The sequence below is a fragment of the Bactrocera tryoni genome, unplaced genomic scaffold, assembly GCF_016617805.1.
Source record: "Bactrocera tryoni isolate S06 unplaced genomic scaffold, CSIRO_BtryS06_freeze2 scaffold_7, whole genome shotgun sequence".
Classification (NCBI taxonomy): domain Eukaryota; kingdom Metazoa; phylum Arthropoda; class Insecta; order Diptera; family Tephritidae; genus Bactrocera; species Bactrocera tryoni.
In genome coordinates this window covers 2,491,742-2,518,077 of record NW_024396366.1, presented here as the reverse complement: position 1 = coordinate 2,518,077, position 26,336 = coordinate 2,491,742, and the positions used below count along the sequence as shown (strand labels likewise).

Below are 26,336 nucleotides of genomic sequence, written 5' to 3'. Positions count from 1 at the left end.
TAACTATATAGTAAGTATGCTTGTAACTCCACGCCTGGCTCAGATATGGCCAGAGTGGGTACTCCTTAGCTCTGGAGTTAGGAGAGTGACAATAGAGGGATCTTGCGAGAGAGTGACCGGGAATGGAGAACGGCTCGCCTCGTAAAATTGAGAATTCTTCATAATTAATTTCAAGCTTTGTACAGCTGGTACCCATAACCCACCCATATGAGGAGCATGGTATAGATACAATAAAAGCGACCTAAACTTTGTAAGAGTAGGTGCACCAATGTATCGCATTGGGAGTTTTGTGATCCCTTAACTTTGTAATGGGGTTTCGTCCATAGCTGAGGTATGCTCAGCCGCTCCAGGGTCAGCCTTGGGACCCACGAACCCTTAGCAAAAAAGAGACGAGTTTTATCCTCGTAAAGTTATATCCACACCCCCACCCCTTATGCGGACAGCCAGACCAGCGTGATGTATACAGTGGTGATGAAAACGAACGGGATTGATGAGCCAGGCGTTAACGCTTGTTGAGGCTGGCACGGTGATGAAAATGAACGGAATTGATGAGCCAGGCGTTGACGCTTGTTGAAGCTGGCACGGTGATGAAAACGAACGGGATTGATGAGCCAGGCGTTGACGCTTGTTGAGGCTGGCACGGTGATGAAAATGAACGGAATTGATGAGCCAGGCGTTGACGCTTGTTGCGACTGGCATGGTGATGAAAATGAACGGAATTGGTAAGCCAGGCGTTGGCGCTTGTTGCGACTGGCACGGTGATGAAAATGAACGGAATTGATGAGCCAGGCGTTGACGCTTGCTGCGACTGGCACGGTGATGAAAACGAACGGGATTGATGAGTCAGGCGCTGACGCTTGCTGCGACTCGCACGGTGATGAAAATGAACGGGATCGATGAGCCAGGCGTTGACGCTTGTTGCGACTGGCACGGTGATGAAAACGAACGGGCTCCTGTGTCGCCTGTTAGTCACGTAGTTTTTAATAACGGTGCCCCCTGCGCGATGCTGGGCGACCGTCCGGTTCGGCGAGCTGGAGCAAAAGATCGCATTTTGTGTAAAGTGCTTGCTTTTATAGCAGCATCGCGCAGCTTTCGTCACCGTAGTGAGGTAAGTTGTATGCGTATGGTGCGTTAGTACGTATGATGGAAAGCTCTAGCAGCTTTCATCATCGTAGTGAGGTAAGTTGTGTGCGTAGTCAATGCGGTGAAGTTTAGTACGTATGGTGGTATGGTGAGGGTACATGATGTACTGTGGAGCGAAGTTGACGTAAATTATTGTAAGGTGGTAAAAGTCACGTTACAAGTTCCTTTCTGATTTGTATAAAATGTGTAGATTTTTCGACTTTTGGAGACAATTTTGTTATATTTTATGTTTAAGTGCAAGTAATATATTTATAACAAATAATAGTTTTTATTAAATAATATTTTTGTAACAAGTAATAGTTTTATTAAATAATATTTCTGGTAACACACCGAACTAGAACCTTGCAAGTTGAAGCACGTTGGCAATGTTGTATTCGATGTTTTTGCTGGCAAAAGTCTCCAATGCAACATTAGGATATATCACTCCTCCAATTTTAAAATAATGCAATGTCCTCATTGCAATTTTTCTTTGTTTACAAGTTAAAGTTTTTAAATAGAATTCTAACAATATTTAAAGATATTTTTAGCATATAACAAGAAAAAACGTTAACTTCGGCTGCACCGAAGCTAATATACCCTTCACAGGTGCATTTCTTTTAGTAACTATGTGTTCAGTTTGTATGGTAGCTATATGCTATAGTTAACCGATATGACCAATTTCTTCGGAGATTACATTGTTACCTTAGAAAATAATCTATACCAAATGTGGTGAAGATACATTGTCAAATGTGAAAGTTTTCCATACAAGAACTTGATTCCGATCGTTCAGTTTGTATGGTAGCTATATGCTATAGTTAACCAATTCTACGCAGATTACATTGTTGCCTTAGAAAATAATCTATACCAAATTTGGTGAAGATACATTGTCAAATGTGAAAGTTTTCCATACAAGAACTTGATTCCGATCGTTCAGTTTGTATGGAAGCTATATGCTATAGTTAACCAATTCTACGCAGATTACATTGTTGCCTTAGAAAATAATCTATACCAAATTTGGTGAAGATACATTGTCAAATGTGAAAGTTTTCCATACAAGAACTTGATTCCGATCGTTCAGTTTGTATGGTAGCTATATGCTATAGTTAACCGATCTGAACAATTTCTTCGGAGATTACATTGCTGCCTTAGAAAATAATCTATACCAAATTTGGTGAAGATACATTGTAGCATATAGCTTCCATACAAACTGAACACATAGTAACTAAAAGAAATGAACCTGTGAGGGGTATATTAGCTTCGGTGCAGCCGAAGTTAACGTTTTTTCTTGTTTATATATGTATATACTTTATAGGGTCTCCGACGCTTCTTTCTGGGTGTAACAAACATCGTGACAAACTTAATATACCCTGTTCAGGGTATAAAAATGATTAAGTAATAATGAATAAGTAAAAAGGAATGATAAGATTGATAAGATACAATTTTCAATTCTTATATTTAGTTTTAGTTGGTTTTCTTTTTTCTTTTAAATTGGTTTTTATAATTTCTTACATTTTGACTTTTAAACTTTGCAATATGATGTTCGCCATCTTCTTCAGTTTTAATAAGACTAACTTTTTTGTATGATTTACTACATAAGTTTGTCTAATCTCTTCCTCGAAACTTCTGCGTTTACAAAGTTTGTGTCGATATCTTTTTCTTGACGGTTTTTATTTACATTATTTATTCTTTGTTCTTTATTAATTTGAGGATCTTGGTTTGATGACTCCTTACTGGTAGTGGGGTGAAAAATTATATGGTTATATACGTATGTAAAAAGTGTTTGTTCAATTTCTAAATATTTTAGCTCTTTATCACCTGAAGTGTTTATTATTCTAAGTTTTTCATTCAAAGTTTTATGTAGTCTTTCAATGGCACCTATACCAGTTTTACTGGTGGTTACTTCTACTTTTATATTTAATGAATTACACCATTGTTTAATGTTTATGTTATTTAAACCTTAGTCTTGGTCAATTTTTAAAGCTTTTGGAGGACCCATAAAATTAAAAATTTTTAGCAATGCTTTTTTGGATTCCAGCCAGTTCAATGCTTTAACTTTTTCTATCATAGCAAACTTAGAGTATAAATCGATACATGTTAAATAATATTCATTATTCCACTTCCACAAATCTACAACATATTTTTCTCTTATTTTGTAAATTGGCGGTGTAATTTTGAACGGCATTTTGTTAGAAATATGATCGTTCTTACAATGATTACACAGTTCACATTCATTTATTATTTTGGTGATTTCCTTAAGATAATTGGGGTAATAATACTGCAATTTAAAACATTTTGTAACCTTCTCTATACCTTGATGAAGTCTACTTAAATGGATTTCAAGTACTTTACTTTTAAAATTTGCAAAATCTGTAATGTTTTCTAATTCTTTTGTACACTGATAAATCTTGTTTCGACTTGTTGTTATTAGTGTCTTATAAACGTTTTGAAATTGTATAAAATCAGTATCATTGGGCATAAAAATTGCTGTATTATTTTTGAAAAAATGGGTTTTAATTATATCTTTAATAAAATCTGTAGTTAATTCTTTGTATGTAATTATAATTAGATTATTAGAAAAAACTTTCGTTATTGTAGTTGAGTCTTTACCATCCCTTATTAATTTAATTTGATTTTTGAATACATTTAATGGTCGCTCTGTTATCTTAATAAAACTTTCGGAATCTTCATCGGCAGAATGAAGAGTGTTTACGTTAGATTCAGATTCTTCATTAAAAAAGCATTCCGTAATTTTAATACGAGAAAGAAATTGTCTGCTACACAATTTTCTTTACCTGATATGTATTTTACGTCAAAGTCATACTCATTATGCCGAATCTTCCATCTTTGTAACTTGGAGTTTGGTTCCCTTAAGTTGTGGAGCCATTGCAATGGTCTATGATCACTATTTATTAAAAATTTCCTGCCGTATAAATATGGTCTAAAATATTTGGTAGCCCAAACCATGGCTAAAAGTTCTTTCTCAGTAGTTGAGTAGTGCAGCTCATGTTCATTGAGTGTGCGACTAGCAAAACAAATTGGATGTCCCTGTTGACTGAACACTGCCCCTAATGCCACATTTGACGCATCAGTCGTCAATGTAAATATTTTCTCATAATTTGGATATGCCAGAATTGGATTACGGTGTTGAAGTTTGAATCTTCCTTTTTGACAACATATAATTTTGACGACATATAATTTAAAAACAAAACTTTTTCCTTTAAAATGTATCAAATCGATATTGTGTTTTTTGCTAGCTTGGGTAGCTACTTTATTCAAAATGTATCAAAAAATTTTGTTTTTGTTTTTTATTTTAGTTTATTTTTTGGCCTTTACACGATTGTGTGTATTTAAAAAAAAGGTACAGCCCGACTCGTTGTTCAGGGTATTTTAGGCGAATAAGTTCTTTTTAATTTAGGATCTTTTGCTCAGTTCCTACTGACTGCGCCAGTAATATTTTTACAACAAATAATAGTTTTTATTAAATAATATTTTTGTAACAAGTAATAGTTTTATTAAATAGTATTTTTTGTAATAAGTAATAGTTTTATTAAATAATATTTCTGGTAACACAACGAATTAGAACCCTGTGAGTTGGATGATGAAATCTAAGTGAGCCGTGACAAACGCGATTTAACAAACGGTGTCGCTTAATGTGCGGGACCGCTTTCAATGGGGAAAATGCTGAATTGAAGAACGTTGGCAATGTTGTATTCGATGCTTTTGCTGGCAAAAGTCTCCAATGCGACATTAGGATATGTCACTTGCATATGCACTAATTTGGCGTTTAGTAGGGCGCGACATAACTTGAGATTTTTTAAGAAGGTTTATTGTATCATTATTGGCGAAAGCCAATTCTCTACAACCAGTTTTCGTTTTCATAATCTGTTTTTTATACGCTCGCAATAGGTTGCAGTAGAGCATAATATTTTTGTTTTAAGTAACTTTCGTCCGTACAAGAATACTTCAGTAAAAGTTGAGATACATGTTCCTTGGCACCTAGGGGAGAATATTATTCCGGATAGGCGGAATCGAAACTTTACCATGTCCATAAGATTACGTTAATCGAACACCTAAAAAATACCGTAACTAAGCCGCAAAGTAAAATACCAAACAGTAATTTGGTACTGAAACCGCACTTAATAGATTTAATTCACATGTCTCACAAACCTCTAAAGCCATATCAACCAAACTTGCAAAGAACGAATAATTTTGGCACCTTCTCAGACTGTGTGAATATGTTGATTATGTTAAAAACTACTAAAAGTGCTTAAGTGATTAATCAGTAAATAAGTACGACAGAAAATTAAATTTTTAATAACTCCATTTTTTATACCGGTTAATATCTTAGGCCTCATAAAAGAAATTCAGATAACTACATATTTGTTTTAGAACACAGCTTGAATAATTGAAGTTAGGAGAGAATCATTTTCTGATGATAGCATGTCTATCTGTCAGAAATGGGTTAATCATTTATGTACCTAATGCTTTCGAACTTCCGTCTAACTTATATCGCATATATCGGCCAATATGTGAGTTATCTTAATTATATTGAGGGAGCATGTTTTCCTTTTAACGATGCACCACTGTGCCTAAAATGGCGACCCATATATCTAATATCCGGATTTTCAAGCATCTTGTTGACTTTACTTCTTATATAATGATAATTGTATGTGAGATACATTAATGAGACTCAAAGAGCATCTGTTTCTATTACTAATATGTAGTTATGCCAAAATCCTCCTATCTCCCATATATATCTTATAAAGTATTATATTATAAAGTATTTTCAAACTCCCCGTTGGCCTTATTTGTGAAATTATATTATCCTATATAATTTCCGTCATTCTAAGAAACCTTATAATATTAATGGTTTGGCTCTGAACATGAATGGAGTTAGATCAAATGGGCTAAATCGACGATCTATGAAGTTATATATAAAGTAAACATATAAAAACCCTTAGAAGAGATAAAGGATTTGATATAAATGGCAATTTTATAATTTATTACCATATGTAGTACGAGGGCTGTCTGATAAATAACCGACGTAACCATGATGCACGCGACTTTTTCAAAAATTTTTTTTTATTTTTCTACATAGTCTCCTTGTAACTCCACACACTTCTCCCAGCGATGCTCCCATCTCTGCAACCCTTCCAAATAGAGCGCTGGTAATGTTCATACGCGCACGTTTGTGGTCTAGCGTAAGCAAACGCGGCACCCAACGAGCGGACAGCTTTCTCATGCCCAAATTTTGGTTTAATTTGTGACAAACACGTTCTTTTGGCATATTCATAATCTCAGCTATTTCCCTAACTTTAATCCGGCGGTCGTCTAGTACCAATTGATGAACTTTAGCGATGTTATCGTTAGTGGTTACGGTTTTTGGACGCCCTGGACGTTCATCATCTTCCAAGCTCCTGCGACCACGTTTAAATTCAGCTGCCCAAAATTTTACGGTGGTAAACGATGGTGCAGAGTCACCATACACAGAGCCCAACTCATCTTTGATTTGTGAAGGCGTATTGCCTTTCAGAAATAAAAATTTAATTACAGCTCGATATTCAATTTTTTCCATTTATGGGAAATCACCGAAATAGACTCAAGATAGATTTCTGAAAATTGGCGAGTAGCTATTATAAAATGCACAATTTGAAGTAGAAACTTTTTTTTCAGATGTGCCGCTAGCTTCCCGTTGAGGTCGGTTATTTATCAGACAGCCCTCGTATAGTATGTATGTACATTAAAAAAATATTTTTATTCGGCTACATGGGCAACATGTAAATGCGGAAGGTCAGAGGTGGCGTGTTTAATTGTAAAATTGAAATTTTGGCTCTGAATCAAATTTTACTGAAATTATTAAATTTTGTGAAGGATGTCTATATGATAATTGTGGTTGACCAGGCGCACAGAAAAAAGAGCGCAGTGCACATTTATCAACGAACTTTATTTTTTAGCATGCGTGCGTTCCTTATAAATATAATGTATAATATATAATTATTTGTTGTCATTGTTATATGAAATACTAAGTAAGTCAGCCGGATGTTCGAAAATCTTGATATTAGTTATATAGGGGCTAAACCAAGTTTCGCTCAAATTTATCTATTTTGGGCGCAAAGATACACTGTTATGAGTTAAACACGCTTTCTTATTTTCATTGGGATAACTCACATGTTAGCCGATATATGCGGTACACCCCGAAGTTCGAAAATCTTTATAAGTATATGGGGGCTAAGTGCAGTTGGTCCGATTCAACCTAATTTTGACATACAGACACACCACTATAAGAGAAGGATTGTCTGCAAATTTCAGTTATATATATCATACTTTGACCGACAGTTTCGATCAAATATCAACTATAGGTACCTGGGTCTAAATATTCGGTACTTAGGGTCTTGAGAAGTTTTTATTGGATGTGAACACTTTTTGGTCATAAGTTGGCACACACTAACGACATTATTCGTGCAAAGTTGTATCCCGTTATATTAATAGCTTCTTGATTTGAGTACTGGAAACTGAAAGAATCAAGTGGAATTTAAAATTGTGCTATATGTGAAGTAGGCGTGATTGTTGTCAGATTTCGTTAATTTTCACAGTGGGACATAAAAATTTCGAAAGAATGCTACGTACTAAATTTTTTCGAAATTGGTAAGATGGGTCCCGAGATATGGGATTTCACCAAAAAGTGGGCGGTGTCACGCCCATCGTCCAATTTCATCCATTTTCACACTGTTGGTAGAAGTTCTTATAAGATTTGTACTCAGCAAGTTTGGTTGTTGTAGCTTAAGTGGTTTAGGAGAGGGCAGGGCCACGCCCACTCAAAAACTTTTTCCCACATGTGCCCCTTGCCACTGTGATCCGCCGTACCAAATTACAGCTTTATATCTTAATGAGGCGCTTAGTTATACCACTTTATGTGTTTTCGGTTAATGACGATTCGATCTACGAACTCGAATTTGTTGATGTACTAAGGGACTTACATACCAAGTTTCATCGTGATACATATCTCAAGTTACAGCTTGCTCGGACGGACCCACGGACGGACAGACAGACAGTTAACCGGATTTCAACTTTTCACCCTGGTCATTTATATACGTATATAATATACTATATATTATATATATAACCCTATATCTATCTCGATTAGTTTTAGGTGATATGTACAATCGTTAGGGGAAACACTATAATACTCTGTAGCAACTGGTTGCAAGAGTATAATTATAGCTGTTTGTTTTCACACATTAGAATCTTCTTCCCTCCCAGCCACGGCTAACCACTTTTCTCAGAAATTTAATACAATTAATTACATATTTTTTCATGTACGCACACGTGCTTAATTTTTTAATATCTCAAAGAGAACAAAACTAGCTATCATATTTCTTGATATTATTGAATGAGTGCGAATGAGAAAACATAACTGTCATTAGTGCCAAAAGAAAATCCCAAAAAGGGTAATTAAAAAAACGATTGAAAGATGCAAGTCATTCGCTCGCTTAGAACAAAAGGTAAGTTGGATGAATTTTATGTGATTTTTGAACAACATTTTGAATATAATTAATTCATTTAATTTTATAGTATTGGAAATCATAACATAGCATTGAAAATCATAGCACATCATTGGAAATAACAATTATATCAGAAGCAGCAAATATAATAGATAAATAAATCTTTGTTCTATGGTTTAAATCGACCTGAGCAGTGCAATAAAATATGTGAGAACAAACGTTTGTTTTATTTTCATATTGAATACAACAAACAATGATCTATTTTAATAATTTATTATACTTATATATAAAAATAAGTTTTTGTCTGCTCGCTATAGCTGATTAAACTGTTGCATGACATGAGAAATTGACATCCAGTTCGTACAGATTTGGCATTTCATATGGATTTCCCGTTACATTTGTGATAAACGCCCGGATAATGAGATAACTTTCGTAAATTTCAACATGACGCGCAGTGTAAATACGAATTAGATGTGGCGATTTCACAAAAATGAAGCTCAACAACCTAAAATGAAGTAAAATGAGTTTGATGTCTCACAAACCTCTAAAGCCATATTAACAAAATTGCAAATAACGAATCATTTTGGCATCTTCTCAGACTGTGTGAATATTTTGATTATGTTAAAAACAATTGGATATTCCAAGCGTAGCCATGTCTTTCTCCATCTGGTCCTTCCAACGGAGTGGAGATCTTCCTCTTCCTTTGCTTCGTCCATTCGAACAACATGACCTAGCCAGCGTAGCCGCTGTCTTTTAATTTGCTCAACTATGTCAATGTCGTCATATATCTCATACAGCTTATCGTTCCATCGAATGCGATATTCGCCGTGGCCAACGCGCAAAGGACCATACATCTTTCGCAGAACTTTTCTCTCGAAAACTCGCACCGTCGACTTATCAGTTGTTGTCATCGTCCAAGCCTATACACCATATAGCAGGACGGGAATTATGAGTGACTTATGGAGTTTGGTTTTTGTTCGTCGAGAGAGGACTTTACTTCTCAATTGCCTACTCAGTCCGAAGTAGCACCTGTTTGCAAGAGTTATCTTGCGTTGGATTTCCAGCCTGACATTGTATGTGGTTTTTACACTGGTTCCCAAATATACGAAATTATATACAACTTCAAAGTTATGACCGTCAACAGTGACTCCCCTGCGGGTAGGGGAAACCCCCTTTGGGTTCGGGGGGGAAACCAAATATACCCGTGGTAAGGCATGCCTGTCGTAAGAAGCGACTAAAATCCTGGCCACCAGTCCAGAGCTGTATGCAAGCTCAACTGGTAGTAGCTTTGGCTACAAGGTCTGACCGGAGACTTAATTCTGGTACCACGGGGAGCAGTTAGCCCTTGGAGGTAACTCCAATCTGCTCATTGGGTTTGGCCCTTTGGGGAGTTTTGTGGTGGCTGTGGTTTACACCTAAATGCAGGCAGGGCAATTGTCCAATGTGGAGTTGCATTGCAACCGGGTACCGGCAGAGGATTCAGATGGGCCTCGAACCCGATCAAGGTGGTTAGTGTGTCTATTCCACACTGCCAATTGGTACTGAAAATGCTTAGCATTCTCAGTGCGCTGATCAACGCATTAATTTAATCCGATGTTCTTTTGAGCGCCGTGGAGTAAGGGTGTCGTCAGCAGGTACCCACGTTAAACACACCGGATGTTGTTGTCAACAGTGACGTGAGAGCAAAGCCGCGAGTGCGACGACTGTTTGTTTGATGACAGGAGATACTTCGTCTTGCCCTCGTTCACTGCTAGACCCATTTGCTTTGCTTTCTTGTCCAGTCTGGAGAAAGTAGAACTAACGGCGCGGGTGTTAAGGCCGATGATGTCAATATCATCGGCATACGCATGCAGCTGTACACTCTTATAAAAGATTGTACCTGCTCGATTAAGTTCTGCAGCACGAATTATTTTCTCCAGCAGCAGGTTGAACAAGTCGCACTAGGAGTCGCCTTGACTGAAACCTCGTTTGGTATCGAACGGCTCGGTCCTTCCCAATAATGTCGGAGCTTTTGGTGTTGCTCAACGTCAGTTTACACAGCCGTATTAGTTTTACGGGAATACCAAATTCAGACATCGCGGCATAGAGGCAGCTCCTTTTCATGCTGTCGAAAGCAGCTTTGAAATCGACAAAGAGGTGGTGTGTGTCGATTCTCCTTTCACCTGTTTTTTCCAAAATTTGACGCATGGTGAATATATGGTCGGTTGTTGATTTTCCAGGTCTAAAACCACACTGATAAGGTCCAATCACTTTATTGACGGTGGGCTTTAATCTTTCTCACAATACGCTCGATAGAACCTTATACGCGATGTTAAGGAGACTTATCCCACGGTAGTTGGCGCAGATTGTGAGGTCTCCCTTTTTGTGGATTGGGCAGAGCACACTTAAATTCCAATCGTTGGGCATGCTTTCGTCCGACAATATTTTACAAATAAGCTGATGCATGCTCCTTATCAGTTCTTCGTCGCCGTGTTTGAATAGTTCGGCCGGTAATCCATCGGCCCCCGCTGCTTTGTTGTTCTTCAGACGGGTAATTGCTATTCGAACTTCTTCATGGTCGGGCAATGGAACGTCTGCTCCATCGTCGTCGATTGGGGAATCAGGTTCGCCTTTTCCTGGCGTTGTGCGTTTAGTGCCAGTCAGCAGGCTGGAGAAGTGTTCCCTCCATAATTTAAGTATGCCCTGGGTATCGGTCACTAGATCACCTTTGGGGGTTCATGCTCCGGTCTTAAAACCTTCAGTTAGCCGCCGCATCTTTTCGTAGAATTTTCGAAAATTACCCTTGTCGGCCGGCTTATCAAGCTCTTCATACTCACGCATTTCGGCCTCTTTCTTCTTCTGTCTGCAAATGCGTCTCGCTTCCCTCTTCAGCTCTCGGTATCTATCTCATCCCGCACGTGTTGTGGTCGATCGTAACGTTGCGAGGTAGGCAGTCTGTTTTCTCTCCGCTGCAACACGGCACTCCTCGTCGTACCAGCTGTTCTTTTGCATTTTCCGAAAACCAATGGTTTCGGTTGTAGCTGTACGTAAGGAGTTTGAAATGTTGTCTCACAGTTCCCTTATACCGAGTTGTTGACGAGTGCTCTCAGAGAGCAGTAGTGCAAGCCGAGTAGTAAATTGTTCGGCTATCTGTTGTGATTACAGCTTCTCGACGTCGAACCTTCCTTGTGTTGGTTGACGTGCGTTTATTGCTGCACAGAGGCGGATGCGAATCTTGGCTGCAAAAAGATAGTGGTCCGAGTCGATGTTAGGACCTCGAAGCGCCCGCACATCAAAAACACTGGTGACGTGTCTTCCGTCTATCACAACATGATCGACCTGGTTGGTGGTTTTTCGATCCGTAGACAGCCAGGTTGTTTGATGAATCTTCTTATGCTGGAATCTAGTACTACAGATAACCATATTTCGGGCCCCGGCGAAGTCGATCAGCTGCAAGCCATTTGGGGATGTTTCATCGTGGAGGCTGAATTTACCGACCGCAGTGCGAAATATACCTTCTTTGCCCACCCTGACGTTAAAGGCGCCAAGCACGATTTTAACATCGTGACGGGGGCAGCCCCCTCTTAAGTGTGCTCCAAGCACTCATAAAAGGCATCTTTGGTCACATCGTCCTTCTCTTCCGTCGGGGCGTGGGCGCAAATCAGCGGTATGTTGAAGAACCTCACTTTGATGCGGATTGTGGCTGGATGTTCATTCACCGCAGTGAATGATAGTACTCGGCAACGGAGTTTCTCTCCCACCACGAATCCCACACCAAACTTGCGCTCATTTATATGGCCACTGTAGTAAATGCCACAAGGACCTACTCGTCTCTGTCCTTGTCCCGTCCATCGCATTTCTTGGACGGCGGTGATGTCATCCTTTATTTTCACGAGGACATCAACCAGCTGGGCAGCGGAACCTTCCCAATTAAGGGACCGGACATTCCAGGTGCATGCTCTATTATCATCCGAGGCTTGTTGTTTCCTTTTATTGGGGGTGTGTTTTACGTGGCGGGTTCCCAACCCAGCGCACAACCCTATGTAGGGGATGTTTCGGCTTCTCACTTTAGCTCGCCTTCGAACGGATGTTCTTAGGCTACCCAGAGGATACTTGGTCAAAGACCGGAAGTAGTGAGCTGCTTGAGCCATGTGTAAAAGAATCGTTTCTGGCCACTGCCAAGTGAATGGCGAGCAGGGAACGTTCCTCACTTGCGTAAACCTCTACCCATGACCCCATCCTCCATACTATAAGATGTAAAACCAATCATATTGAGTAAAGTCAATCGGATGTTCGAAAATCCTGATATTGATTATACATATAGGGGCTAGGCGAAATTTCGTTCAAATGTATCTATTTTAGGCACAAAGAATATTGCATACTAGATTTTGTCGAAATCGGTAAGACAGGTCCCGACACATCGAGACATGGGGTTTCACCAAAAAGAAGGTGGTGCGCGCCCATCTTCCAATTTTCACACCGGCTCTCAAAAACTCCGTCATACCATCTCTTTTGTATTTAGTTATTGATTTATTGTACTTTTAATAGTTTTTAACAGTACCGTTATATGGGGACGTTTTCCTCCGATTTCATCCATTTTCACACTGTCGGTAGAAATTCTTATAAGATTTGTACCCACTAAATTTTGTTGTTGCAGCTTAAGTGGCTAATGCGATATGTATATTAAACTTGTTAGAGGGCGGGGCCACGCCCTTTTTTTTAACATTTTTCGCACATATGGCCCTTGCCACTGTGATCGTCCGTAACAAATTACAGCTTTATATCCTAATTAACTTACACAAAGATCTTGAAATAAATATGGCGAAGAGCGAGATTCAGAAACTCAGTTCAAGATATCTTAATCGCCTAAGCTGCCATCCCAACATACATGCCATTAACCTACTGGACAACAGTGAAGATACTCGCCGACTGCAAAGGCTACATCCATTAGACTTACCATTTAGATCTTAAGTTTAACTGAATTAATTAAATTGTAAAATATATATAATACTAAATTAAGTGAATTGTGATATATAGTACAAATCTTATATTTCAAATGCCCTTATGCATTTAAGGGACAAATTGCAATTTTAGCATCAAAGTGAATCTTAGATATAATAACATTTGCTTATTGTCACACGACAGATTGTAAATAAAATGAAATAATAAAAAAAAAATATCTTAATTAAATGCTTATTAAAGTGTCGAGCGGATTCTGAGAATATATGAACCCTTAAAAGGCACACCACGATATTTTGGCATATTAAATGTAATTCGAAATAAAATTATAGGGAAAGCAGGCATAGCACTAGAGTCATATAAGCTTTTAGATTGGACAGCAATATCTCGTTGTTTAACGACCCATTACGCAGACAAAAGAGGCATTGGTACATTAGAGTATCAAAAGACTTGTCTCATGCAAGGAAGACTAACAATTATTGAGTTTTACCAAAAAGTTTATTCGCACCTATTTTCAATCCTTAACAAAATTGGTTGTATGGAAGTAGGAGAAGAAGAAATACATCTTTTAACTGTAGTTTTCAATGATGAATCCCTTGACATGTTTGTCAGAGGACTTTCTGGTGATCTTCCTACCGGAAGCTCTTTACCTTTGCCTGAAATTAGAAAATCAAACCTTCAGAGCAAAACATGCCAACAATCAGCATTTCCATACTAATTACCAACATCAATATCCTAGACAACAATACCAACAACAGAAATTTCTTCCAATTTTTACCAACAATTTCCTCAAACCAAATTTCATCCCGAATTAGCTTTCATACAAAAACCAACTCTAATCTATATTTCTTACGGCCAACAACGCTATCTCCAATATCCACTAAATCAGCAACATAGTTATCATAACCAAAATCCATTTAACCAACCACCAAATAATCCTCCTAAAAGACCACCAAAATCACCTCAACCAATAGACATAGATGTTAGCTTAAGAACAAATGCTTTCAATTATGCCAATAGACCAAGTCCCAAATTCACTGTCAAACGACCATCCGATTTTTCAAACAAAAATGAACTACAACCAAAGTTAAAAAAAACTTTCGTGTAAATTCAAACTTTGAACCTTACAGTGAATAAAATTACCAACACAACAATGACTACCAAAACAACGAATACAACTATGACTTTTTCGATACAATAGGAACCGACCAAAACGAACAATCGCTAGACCTGACAGATGTCCATTTTTTAGATTAAACAGTCTTTGTTACCATATTTTAGCTGCAAAACGAAGAGTGGAGAAATTTTAAAAATTCTAGTTGATGCAGGTTCCAAAAAAAACTATATACAGTCAAATGTAGTACCAAATCCCAAAGAAAACAATAACCCTTTTTACGCAAATTAAATCGGTGGGAAAATACACATTACCATCACACTTTCCTAAATCTTTTTAATACCGAAGAATGCAAATTAAGATTTTTTTGTTACCCACTCTTACAACTTTTCACGCAATTCCTGGAAATGATAGTTTAAAGGAATTATCAGCAATAATACATTCTAAAGACAATTTCATGATCGTAGCAAAAAAAGTAAGATTCAACTCCATCACTAGTATAGAGCGCAAGATATTCAAATCCGTGACGAACATATGAATACTTCAGAAAAAACGAAATCAAACAACTTGTACAAAAACACCGAAGCCTATTTTCAGAGCCTAACAAAAAACTAACATACATACACAACAAAAGTAATAGCGGAAAATAGAACAAATTCAGATACACTTATGTAGTATATACTCAAAATAATAAACATATCCAGCCAGTTTAAAACAATTACATTAGAGGACGGTATTATCAGAAAATCAAGAGCAACATACAACTCACCAATATGGGTTGTGTCCAAAAAAGACGATGCAGGTGGAAAGGTGGAAAATGTTCAGATTAGTTGTTGATTATAGAAAGCGAAATACAGTTATAACTGCTGATAGATATCCAATACCAGAGATAAATGTAGTATTATCACAATTAGGAGAAACCCGAATATTTTCAGTAATCTACTTAAAAAACGGTTTCCATCAAATTCCTCTTAAGCAATCTGACGTGGAGAAAACAGCCTTTCAGTGAACAACGGACTACTTTTTGGACTAAAGAACGCCCCATCCGATTCCAACGAACATTAGACGACATTCTGAGACAATATATAGGAAAAATATGTAATGTCTATATAAACGACATAATAATATTTGGCAAAGATGAAAAATCTCATTCAGAGCATATTGATAAAACTTTCGATACACTCCGTAAAGCTGATATGAAAGTTCAAGCAGACAAATGCGTATATATTCTTTCGCATAATTTCTTCTGCTGGTATTTCCACAAATCCATCTAAAATAAAAAGTATCCCAAACACATGAAGACCTTAGATCATTTTTCGGACATTTAGGATACTATAGACGTTTCATAAAAGATTACGCAAAGTTAGCAAAACCACTTACAATTTTACTTCGTGGCGAAGAAGGTAGAATGTCAAAAAATGTTTCCAAAAAAATTCAAATCCAATTAAAAAATGACTTTAAAGCAGCTTTTAATAAAAATAAAATCCACATTGACATCGAAAGAAGTCATTCTACAATATCCTGATTATAAAAAATTAGTTCGATTTGACAACAGATGTTTCCAAATACGATGCCACAGGCGTTATCTTAGAACATGAAGGAAACCCCATAACCTTTATGTTCTATATATCTACGTCTGTATCGGCAGAGCAATCATTTCTTTTCTTCTTTTTCGAAGTTTCAATTCGCGCGCAACTAAACACTAACTAGAAAAGTTGCGCGCGCTCTCTCCTTTTGCGACCTCCTAGCGATACAGACGTGGTAAGTGTGTTTCCAATTTGTTATTTTTAAATATATGTATTATATGAACCCTTTTGTTTTATTTAATATTTTTGTGGAATCATTTGCGCCGACCGTTTCCCCACGGCCAACTACATCTTTGGAACGAACGAGCACCGTGCTCCACCACCCAAATTATCATTGGTCCTTCGAGCCGGATAACAGGTAACAAGTCGATTTTTTATTAAAGTGAAAGTGCATAATTTGCCCGCTTTAGCAACTCGCAAGTTACAGCCAAACATATTTTGGATTTGTGCTTTGCAAGCTAAAGGCAATAGATTGGTTAATTTGTGCATCATTTATGTACAAACCCCATTGTGCTGTGTGAAGTGGAGACCAAAACTTATTTTTGGCACTCTACCCACAAAATCAAAGCACAAGATTGCAGGTAGTATTGTACTTCATTTAAGTACAACAACAAATACACCTGGCAAATGCACTATTTCACTTTACAAAAAAAACCACACTCTGTTATTCGAGAAAAAGTTATAAATTTCTTGGACGCACAAAATCGTCTGGAGCGTCAACAATCTCTCTCGGGTTTTGGTTTTTCCTTGTGGTTTAATTTGAGTCTAGTCGCTCAACTCTGCCTTCCCATATATTGCTCGAATAGCAATAAAGGCAAGCAGCAATAACGCAGCTGCAGTTTCGCGAGTGAACAAAAAAAAAAAACAAAATACAAAAATTAATACAAAGTGCAGTGAGTGACACTAAAAAATTGGAGAAAAGTGAAGTGAGCGACGGCTAGATCATCAAACAGCAAAGTCAGAGCAGCAAAGGCGAAGACCCAAAGACCAAGCAGCAAAGAGAAGCAGCACAGGCCAAGCAGCAAAGGGAGAGCAGCAAAGGCAAGGCAGCACAGCAGCCATCCCAACAAACAAAGAGTATAGTGGTGAAATCGAAATAGTTCGAAAATAACCCAGTGATAAAAGTGAAAGTGAATAGTGCATATAGTAAATCAAATAAGTGCCTGTGAATTTTTATCTGTATTTATACATATTTGGATTTTATTAAAGCAATTAAGAACAAATCAATTTTGTTGGTGTACATAGTCAAGGACTAGGCGTGCAAGTGCATTGGGCCGATTACCCAGCAAGCACATTCAAATTAAATTTGGAAAAATACTTTGAAAAAATACTTCACTAAATTTGCAAGTGCAAGTACAAGTGCATTGGGCCGATTACCCAGCAAGCAAAAATACTTTACGAAATTTATTAATTTTTTGTTCTTTCGGAAATTCACGCTTCACAAAGAAACAACGCACTACTTTTCAACAACTTAATTTTTAGTTTGTCCGTGAGTGCTTCTGTAACTTTTGAACTTTTGCAACATATTTGCAAATATTTTTTTAATTTTAATTTCAAGTTTTAGATCCGACTTTGTGCAACATTTTTGCAGTTCCGGTTCAATTTTTTGAACACAATGGAAGCCATCAGAGCATTTAACACAGCTGCAGACGCTCTACTGGAGTTTGAGGAGTCTTTTACTCCAACAGCAAACAACCAAAGTGCCTACTCTCTGGAAGTACAACAAACTGAACTGAAATCTCTGTGGGCAGAGGTAAAGTCAGAATACAAGTTGTGTTTGCCAAAGGTGGATCCTTCCGACACAAGCTCAATTGACGACATTAAGCTTAAATATTCAAGCTGTTACCACGCGTATGTGTGTTGCGCGGCCTTGATGGGCGAACACATGCACAACCTCACGGCGTTCAACCAAAGCCCAACTTCAAATTCTACGGTGATTCAACCTGAACGGTTACAACAAACGGTAGAACCCGTGAGGTATACCATCAACTTACCGCCATATGATACCGAAATATTTCATGGCGATGTTTTACAATGGCCCTCATTTAGGGATTTATTTGCCGCCATTTATGGGAATAACCCAAGGCTATCTCCGGTAGAAAAGTTATTCCATTTGAATCAAAAAACGCGAGGTGAGGCAAAAGATATCGTTTCGAAAGCGCCATTGACGAATGACGGATTCGCATTGGCTTGGAACAATTTGTTGTGTAGGTATGAAAACAAGCGAGTGCTTGTTAACACACAATTAAATTTATTGTTCAAGCTCCCGCACATTTCAACAGAATCTGAGACCGAACTCAAAAATTTACAGCGGGAGATTAATAGCTGCTTTTCAGCTTTACAGATACATGGCATCAATGTAGATAGTTGGGATGCCATATGTACGTATTTGTGTTCAATCCGACTACCGGACTATACACTATCGCTTTGGGAACAATCTCTGGATTCGGATTCAGAGATCCCAAAATTAGACAAGTTTCTAACCAAACGGGTTAAAACGCTTGAGAGAGTATCAAATCTCAAAGGCGAGTTAGGTACTCAACCCAACATTAAGTCGGCTGATGGTGAAGATCGGATACCAACCTTGCAGTCAAGGATTAGATCTAAACCCCTCAATGCCCATCACGCCAAGACAAACCATATCAAATGTAAACTGTGCTCACAATTTTACAACTAGCGGCAATGGGCCAACTCACCGCCCAAAATACGACACTGGGATATATAGTATCCGGTGTCGTATAGGATCGGCACAATAAAGTGCACTGGCTGCCAACGCCTCTCACATTCACCGCCTACCCAGGATCGAGTGAGACTCGAGTCGTCTCGCCGACCTCGGATGGTGGTGACTTCTATGCAAATTGGCGGCATAGCAATGACCGACTGAGACTCGATTCATCTCAGCGGCATTTCCCGGACCGAACCAGACTCGATTCGTCTTGTCGGCCACCCCATCTGCAAAGAAGACGTGTAAGAGGAAGTGCAGGAGCCGGTTAGTTAAGTTAGCTTTAAGTAATTTATTGTAAACTGCTTTTGCAGTAATACTGCAAGGCGGGGAGAATGTTGACGCCGCCCCCGCCCAATTTCTTTTGCCACGTCTGTATCGGCAGAGCAATCATTTCTTTTCTTCTTTTTCGAAGTTTCAATTCGCGCGCAACTAAACACTAACTAAAAAAGTTGCGCGCGCTCTCTCCTTTTGCGACCTCCTAGCGATACAGACGTGGTAAGTGTGTTTCCAATTTGTTATTTTTAAATATATGTATTATATGAAACCTTTTGTTTTATTTAATATTTTTGTGGAATCATTTGCGCCGACCGTTTCCCCACGGCCAACCACATCTTTGGAAAGAACGAGCACCGAGCACCCGAATTATCATAAAGTAAAATTTAAGAAAATTGTGCAGTCAATGAAAAAGAAATGCTTTCCCAAATAAATAAATACTTTTAGAAATTATCTCTATGCAACAGCAAAAGCAATAATCCTTACAGACCATTAACCTCTCACATGTGCCTTAAGGGGGAGTCTGCTTAAGAGGCTTCAAAAAATCGATGTTTTTGAGAATCTTTTTGGGAGGGAAAGAAATAATTGATAAAATCGAGTTTTCTAGGGATTAAAGTTATATATTTAAACATCATCCGACAATTTTTGGATACGAAATCTTTGATATTCTGACTTTGGGAAGCAATTCCCGATGCATCTCGCATGTGCATTTGTCGGGCGGCGGTCAGAATGCAGGTCGCAATTTCTATCGGAAACAAAAAATTCAAAGAGATTCATATTTGTTAATAACATATATTCTAGTTAAACTAAGAATAATCCAAAGAAAGGGTGTAAAATTCTTCAAATTTTTTAAAAATTGAAAAAAATGGTTCCTGACCGAAAAAAATTTAATTTATGTTGTTTAAAAGTATGTTCAAACTTGACTTTTCCTTGTTTTTTTTAGTTTAAATAGAAGATAATTTAATGTCAAAGATAATAAACTTAGCCCCAATTCCATACGACGTTTAGTTTTTTTTCTATCCTGCCCGCCAATTAAGAAAAATTGTGAACTTGAAAAACCGAGAAATCGCGCGTCAAAGTTTTCGCTTTCTGCTAGATGCACTATTTCCCTTCTAGTTTCGGCAATATTTCGAATTACCGTCCATAACTTTGGGGACATATTCTTAGATAACTTCTAAAGTGATTTAAGCTAAAAAAAATAGGTTTTTGAAGCTGTTAAGCAGGCTCCCCTCTTAAGCAATAAAAACAGTAATTCTAAATTAAAACGGTGGAAAGCCATACTCGAAGAGTGTAATTACGAATCAAGATATAAACCTGGTAAAGCCAACGTAGTAGCAGATACTCCTTCAAGACCATTTGAAATAAATTCTTTATCAGTAGCCACACATTCCGATGACAGCTCATCACACAATCTAACTCCTGCCATAGAAGTACCCATAAATGTTTTCACAAACCAACTTTGGATCTTTTTAAGAGACGAAGATAGTTACCAATTTAAAATACCATTCCCTATATATCTTCTTCTTCTTCTTAATTGGCGTAGACACCGCTTACGTGATTATAGCCGAGTTAACAACCGCGCGCCAGTCGTTTCTTCTTTTCGCTACGTGGCGCCAATTGGATATTCCAAGCGAAGCCAGGTCCTTCTCCACTTGGTCCTTCCAACGGAAGCGTCGAATACTTTCAGAGCTGGAGAGTTTTCGTCCATCCGGACAACATGACCTAGCCAGCGTAGCCGCTGTCTTTTAATTCGCTGAACTATGTCAATGTCGTCGTATATCTCATACAGCTCATCGTTCCATCGAATGCGACATTCGCCGTGGCCAATGCGCAAAGGACCATAAATCTTTCGCAGAACTTTTCTCTCGAAAACTCGCAACGTCGACTCATCCGTTGTTGACATCGCCCAGGCCTCTGCACCATATAGCCGGACGGGAATTATGAGTGACTTATAGAGTTTGGTTTTTGTTCGTCGAGAGAGGACTTTGTTTCTCAATTGCCTACTCAGTCAAAAGTAGCACCTGTTGGCAAGAGCAATCCTGCCTTGGATTTCCAGGCTGACATTGTTGGTGGTGTTAATACTGGTTCCTAAATAGACGAAATTATCTACAACTTCAAAGTTATGACTGTCAACAGTGACGTGAGTGCCAAGTCGCGAGTGCGACGACTGTTTGTTTGATGACAGGAGATATTTCGTCTTGCCCTCGTTTACTGCCAGACCCATTTTCTGTGCTTCCTTGTCCAGCCTGGAGAAAGCAGAAGTAACGGCGCGGGTGTTGAGGCCGATGATATCAATATCAAGTTGAAGAAGTCGCACGATAGGGAGTCGCTTTGTCTGAAACCTGGTTTGGTATCGAACGGCTCAGAGAGGTCCTTCCCAATCCTAACGGAGCTCTTCGTGTTGCTCAACGTCAGCTTACACAGCCGTATTAGTTTTGCGGGGATACCAAATTCAGACATCGCGGCATAAAGACAGCTCCTTTTCGTGCTGTCGAAAGCAGCTTTGAAATCGACGAAGAGGTGATGTGTGTCGATTCTCTTTTCACGGTTATTTTCCAAGATTTGGCGTATGGTGAATATCTGCTCGGTTGTTGATTTTCCAGGTCTAAAGCCACACTGATAAGGTCCAATCAGTTTGTTGACGGTGGGCTTTAATCTTTCACACAATACGCTCGATAGAACCTTATACGCGATGTTGAGCAGGCTAATCCCACGGTAGTTGGCGCAGATTGTGCAGTCTCATTTTTTATGGATTGAGCATAGCACACTTAAATTCCAATCGTTGGACATGCTTTCGTCCGACCATATTTTACAAAGAAGCTGATGCATGCTCCTTATCAGCTCTTCGCCGCCGTGTTTGAATAGCTCGGCCGGTAATCCAACGGCCCCCGCCGCTTTGTTGTTCTTCAGACGGGTAATTGCTATTCGAACTTCTTCATGGTCGGGCAATGGAACGTCTGCTCCATCGTCATCGATTGGGGAATCGGGTTCGCCTTCTCCTGGCGTTGAGCGTTCAGTGCCATTCAGCAGGCTGGAGAAGTGTTCCCTCCATAATTTAAGTATGCTCTGGGCATCGGTGACTAGATCCCCATTGGGCGTTCAACAAGAGTATGCTCCGGTCTTGAAACCTTCAGTTAGCCGCCGCATCGTTTCCTAGAATTATCGAGCATTACCCCTGTCGGCCAGCTTATCAAGCTTTTCGTACTCACGCATTTCGGCCTCTTTCTTTTTCTGTCTGCAAATGCGTCTCACTTTCCTCTTCAACTCTCGGTATCTATCCCATCCCGCACGTGTTGTGGTCGATCGTAACGTTGCGAGGTAGGCAGTCTGTTTTCTCTCCGCTGCGACACGGTACTCCTCGTCGTACCAGCTGTTCTTTTGAACTTACCGGAAACCATTGGTTTCGGTTGCAGCTGTACGTAAGGAGTTTGAAATGCCGTCCCACAGTTCCGTTATACCGAGTTGTTGACGAGTGCTCTCAGAGAGCAGTAGTGCAAACCGAGTAGAAAATCGTTCGGCTGTCTGTTGTGATTGCAGCTTGTCGACGTCGAACTTTCCTTGTGTTTGTTGGCGTGCGTTTTTTGCTGCACAGAGGCGGGTGCGAATCTTAGCTGCAACAAGATAGTGGTCCGAGTCGATGTTAGGACCTCGGAGCGCACGCATATCTAAAACACTGGAGACGTGTCTTCCGTCTATCACAACATGATCGATCTGGTTGGTAGTTTTTCGATACGGAGACAGCCAGGTGGTTTGATGAATCTTCTTATGCTGGAATCTAGTACTACAGATAACCATATTTCGGGCCCCGGCGAAGTCAATCAGCCTCAACCCATTTGGGGAAGTTTTGTCGTGGAGGCTGAATTTACCGACCGTAGTGCCAAAGATACCTTCTTTGCCCACCCTGGCGTTAAAGGCGCCAAGCACGATTTTGACATCGTGGCGGGGCAGCCCTCATTAGTGCGCTCCAAGCACTCACAAAAGGCTCTTTGGTCACATCGTCCTTCTCTTCCATCGGGGCGTGGGCGCAAATCAGCGATATGTTGAAGAACCTCACTTTGATGCGGATTGTGGCTGGATGTTCATTCACCGCAGTGAATGATAGTACTCGGCAACGGAGTTTCTCTCCCACCACGAATCCCACACCAAACTTGCGCTCATTTATATGGCCACTGTAGTAAATGCCACAAGGACCTACTCGTCTCTGTCCTTGTCCCGTCAATCGCATTTCTTGGACGGCGGTGATGTCAGCCTTTATTTTTACGAGGACATGAACCAGCTGGGCTGTGGTACCTTCCCAATTAAGGAACCGGGCATTCCAGGTGCATGCCCCCAATTCGTAGTCTTTATTTCGTTTGCCGTGGTCGTCATCAAAAAGGGGTCTCTCATCCGAGGCTGTTGTTGCTTTTTCATTGGAGTGTTTTTTACGTGGCCGGTCCCAAATCCAGCGCACAATCCTATGCAGGGGATGTTTCGGCTTCTCACTTTAGCTCGCCTTCAAACGGATGTTCTTAGGGTACCAAGAGGATACTTGGTCAAAGACCGGAAGTCGTGAGCTGCTTGAGTCATATGTAAAAGAATCGTTTCTGGCCACTCCCAAGTGAATGGCGATATCATAGACATGTAATAATTAAACAAACATTTTCCTCAGAAAATCTAATTTCACTTTTTAAACCTTACTTAAAGCCTTCAGTGATAAATGGCATATTTACTTCTGAAGAAATAATGGAAATAATTCAACAAATATACCCAATTCATTTTTCTAATTATAAAATTCGATATACTCAAACTGAAGTTGATGACATTACGAACGAAGACATTCAAAACGAAACAATATTAAAAGAACATTAACGCGGACTGAAATATAGACGAAAATACAAAACAATTGATTCAAAAATATTATTTTCCAAAAATGAAAGCCAAAATAGAAGCTATAATTAAACAACGTAAAATCTGTAAAGAAAATAAATACGATCGTCATCCTAATAAGCCACATTTACTTGAAATCTCTATTCCACAATATCCTGGTGGAATAGTTCATATAGATATATACTATACAGCACAGAAAAAAATCTTGTACTTACCACAGTAGACAAATTTTGGAAATTCGCCCAAGTTAGATTATTAGAATCAAAAGCAATAGAGTTTATCAGAGAACCCTTGCGACAAATACTTTTGTTTTCCTGTGGTGTACCGAAAACCATAGTTATAGTAGATAATGAAAAATCCCTAAATCTTATGGTCGAAGACCTACTTGGTATTAACATTTTCAAAACACCTCCATACGCTAGCAAAGTCAATGGATAAGTCGAAAGATTTCACTCCACACTTTCTGAAATTATGCATTGATTTCAAATCGATCGCTCATTTCAAGAACTTTTAGATCGTTGCACAACGAATATAATTACTCAAAACACTCACAACCTGGAAAATACCAAACTTTTTTGGAAGACGCATTTCAATAGACCCAGAGCAATATAAAATTCAAACAGGAACACTCCGACTGATACACAAAGTGAATATAGAGGAATACCAGAAAGCACTAAACGATTTAAGTAATACAATTAAAACTAAAATTAGAGAAGAGAATACACTCCTTTCTATCCTCTTTAATAAATAAAAATAAGATTCCATATGAAAATGTAATAGCGTGTAAGAATACTAAAATATTAGGTTTTAGGAACCATCGTTTCAAGAAGAAGAAATTCTAAGTTTGGAAATGATGAAAGAACTTCATCTAAACAATAAACATCATTTTAAAACATTAAAAATAACGCTCACCGCAGCTCTAGTTACCAATAAGATTTGTTAGAAAAACCTTCATCATAATACATATGTAGTTATTAAACAAATTTAGCAGGATGTTCGAAAATCCTGGTAATGGTTATATGGGGGTTAGGTCAATTTTCGCCCAATTGTATTCATTTTAGGCACAATGAAATACTGTTATTCGTAAAATAAATCTGAAATTTTCATTGAGATAACTCAAATATCGGCCGATATATTCAGCATAAAATTACCAGGAAGTTCGAAAATCTTTGTATTATATTTGGTACCTAGCGTCTTGAAAAGTTTTGATTGGATTTAAATAATTTTTTGTCATAAAGTGGTATACACTAAAGGCATTATTCGTGCAAAGTTTAATCCCATTGAATTAATTGCTTCCTGATTTGTGTACTGGATAGTAAAATAATCAAGTGAAATTAAAAATTTTGCTATATGGAGAGTTGGCGTGTTTATTGTCCGATTTCACTAATTTGAGTGAAATAGGAATATGAAAAGAATGCCACGTTCCAAATTTTGTCAAAATCGATAGGTCGGGTCTCGAGATATGGGATTTCACCAAAAAGTGGGCGTTGTCACGCCCATCGTCCAATTTTTATCCCGGTCCTTATAAGCCTTGTCATACTATCCCGGCGACAAATTTTTACGTTTCTGGCCCATTTATTTATTGATAAATAAAGTGATCGGAGTTATCCTGTGATTTCATCCATTTTCACACTATCGGTAGTATTTCTTGCAATATTCGTGCTGGGTGAATTGTTTGTTGTTGCTGTTGGTGAATATTGTTGTACTTTTAGGAAATACGCACATTAAAAATATTAGGGGGCGGGGCCACGCCCACTTTTTCAAAATATTTTATCCACTGATATCCTCTGTACCAAATTTCAGCTTTATACCTTAATTTAGTGCTAAGTTATGGCACTTCATATGTTTTCGGCTAATGGTGGTTTGTGGGCGTGTCAGTGGCCCGATTACGCCCATCTACGAACTCGAATTTTTTTGTACTAAGGAACACACATACCAACTTCCATTGATATATCAAATTTTTTTATTCAAGTGGCAGCTTGCACGGATGGACAGACAGACAGTCTACCGGATTTTAAATTTTTTCGCGTCTTGATCGTTTATATATATGTATATACAACCCTTTATCTATATCAATTAGATTTACCGTGCGATTCTGTACTGCGATACTGTCTCAAGTCTCTAAATTTGAGATTTTGAGTTAGAGACAATTTTTGAGACTTGAGACGATTTTGCTATTCTGTAAGTGACAGTCACAAATTCTATTACAT

The 26,336-nt window shown here is 38.6% G+C and overlaps 1 protein-coding gene and 1 long non-coding RNA gene across 2 annotated transcripts in view; both read left to right on the top strand.

Moving 5' to 3' along the window:
- LOC120781641 (lachesin-like) overlaps window positions 1-26,336 on the top strand; it is a 97,372-nt gene that overhangs the window by 34,158 nt on the left and 36,878 nt on the right. The window lies entirely within an intron of this gene.
- On the top strand, window positions 8,332-9,296 carry LOC120781642. The gene is made up of 3 exons (XR_005706113.1): window positions 8,332-8,624; window positions 8,695-8,831; window positions 8,942-9,296. It is a non-coding gene; the product is annotated as an uncharacterized LOC120781642 (long non-coding RNA).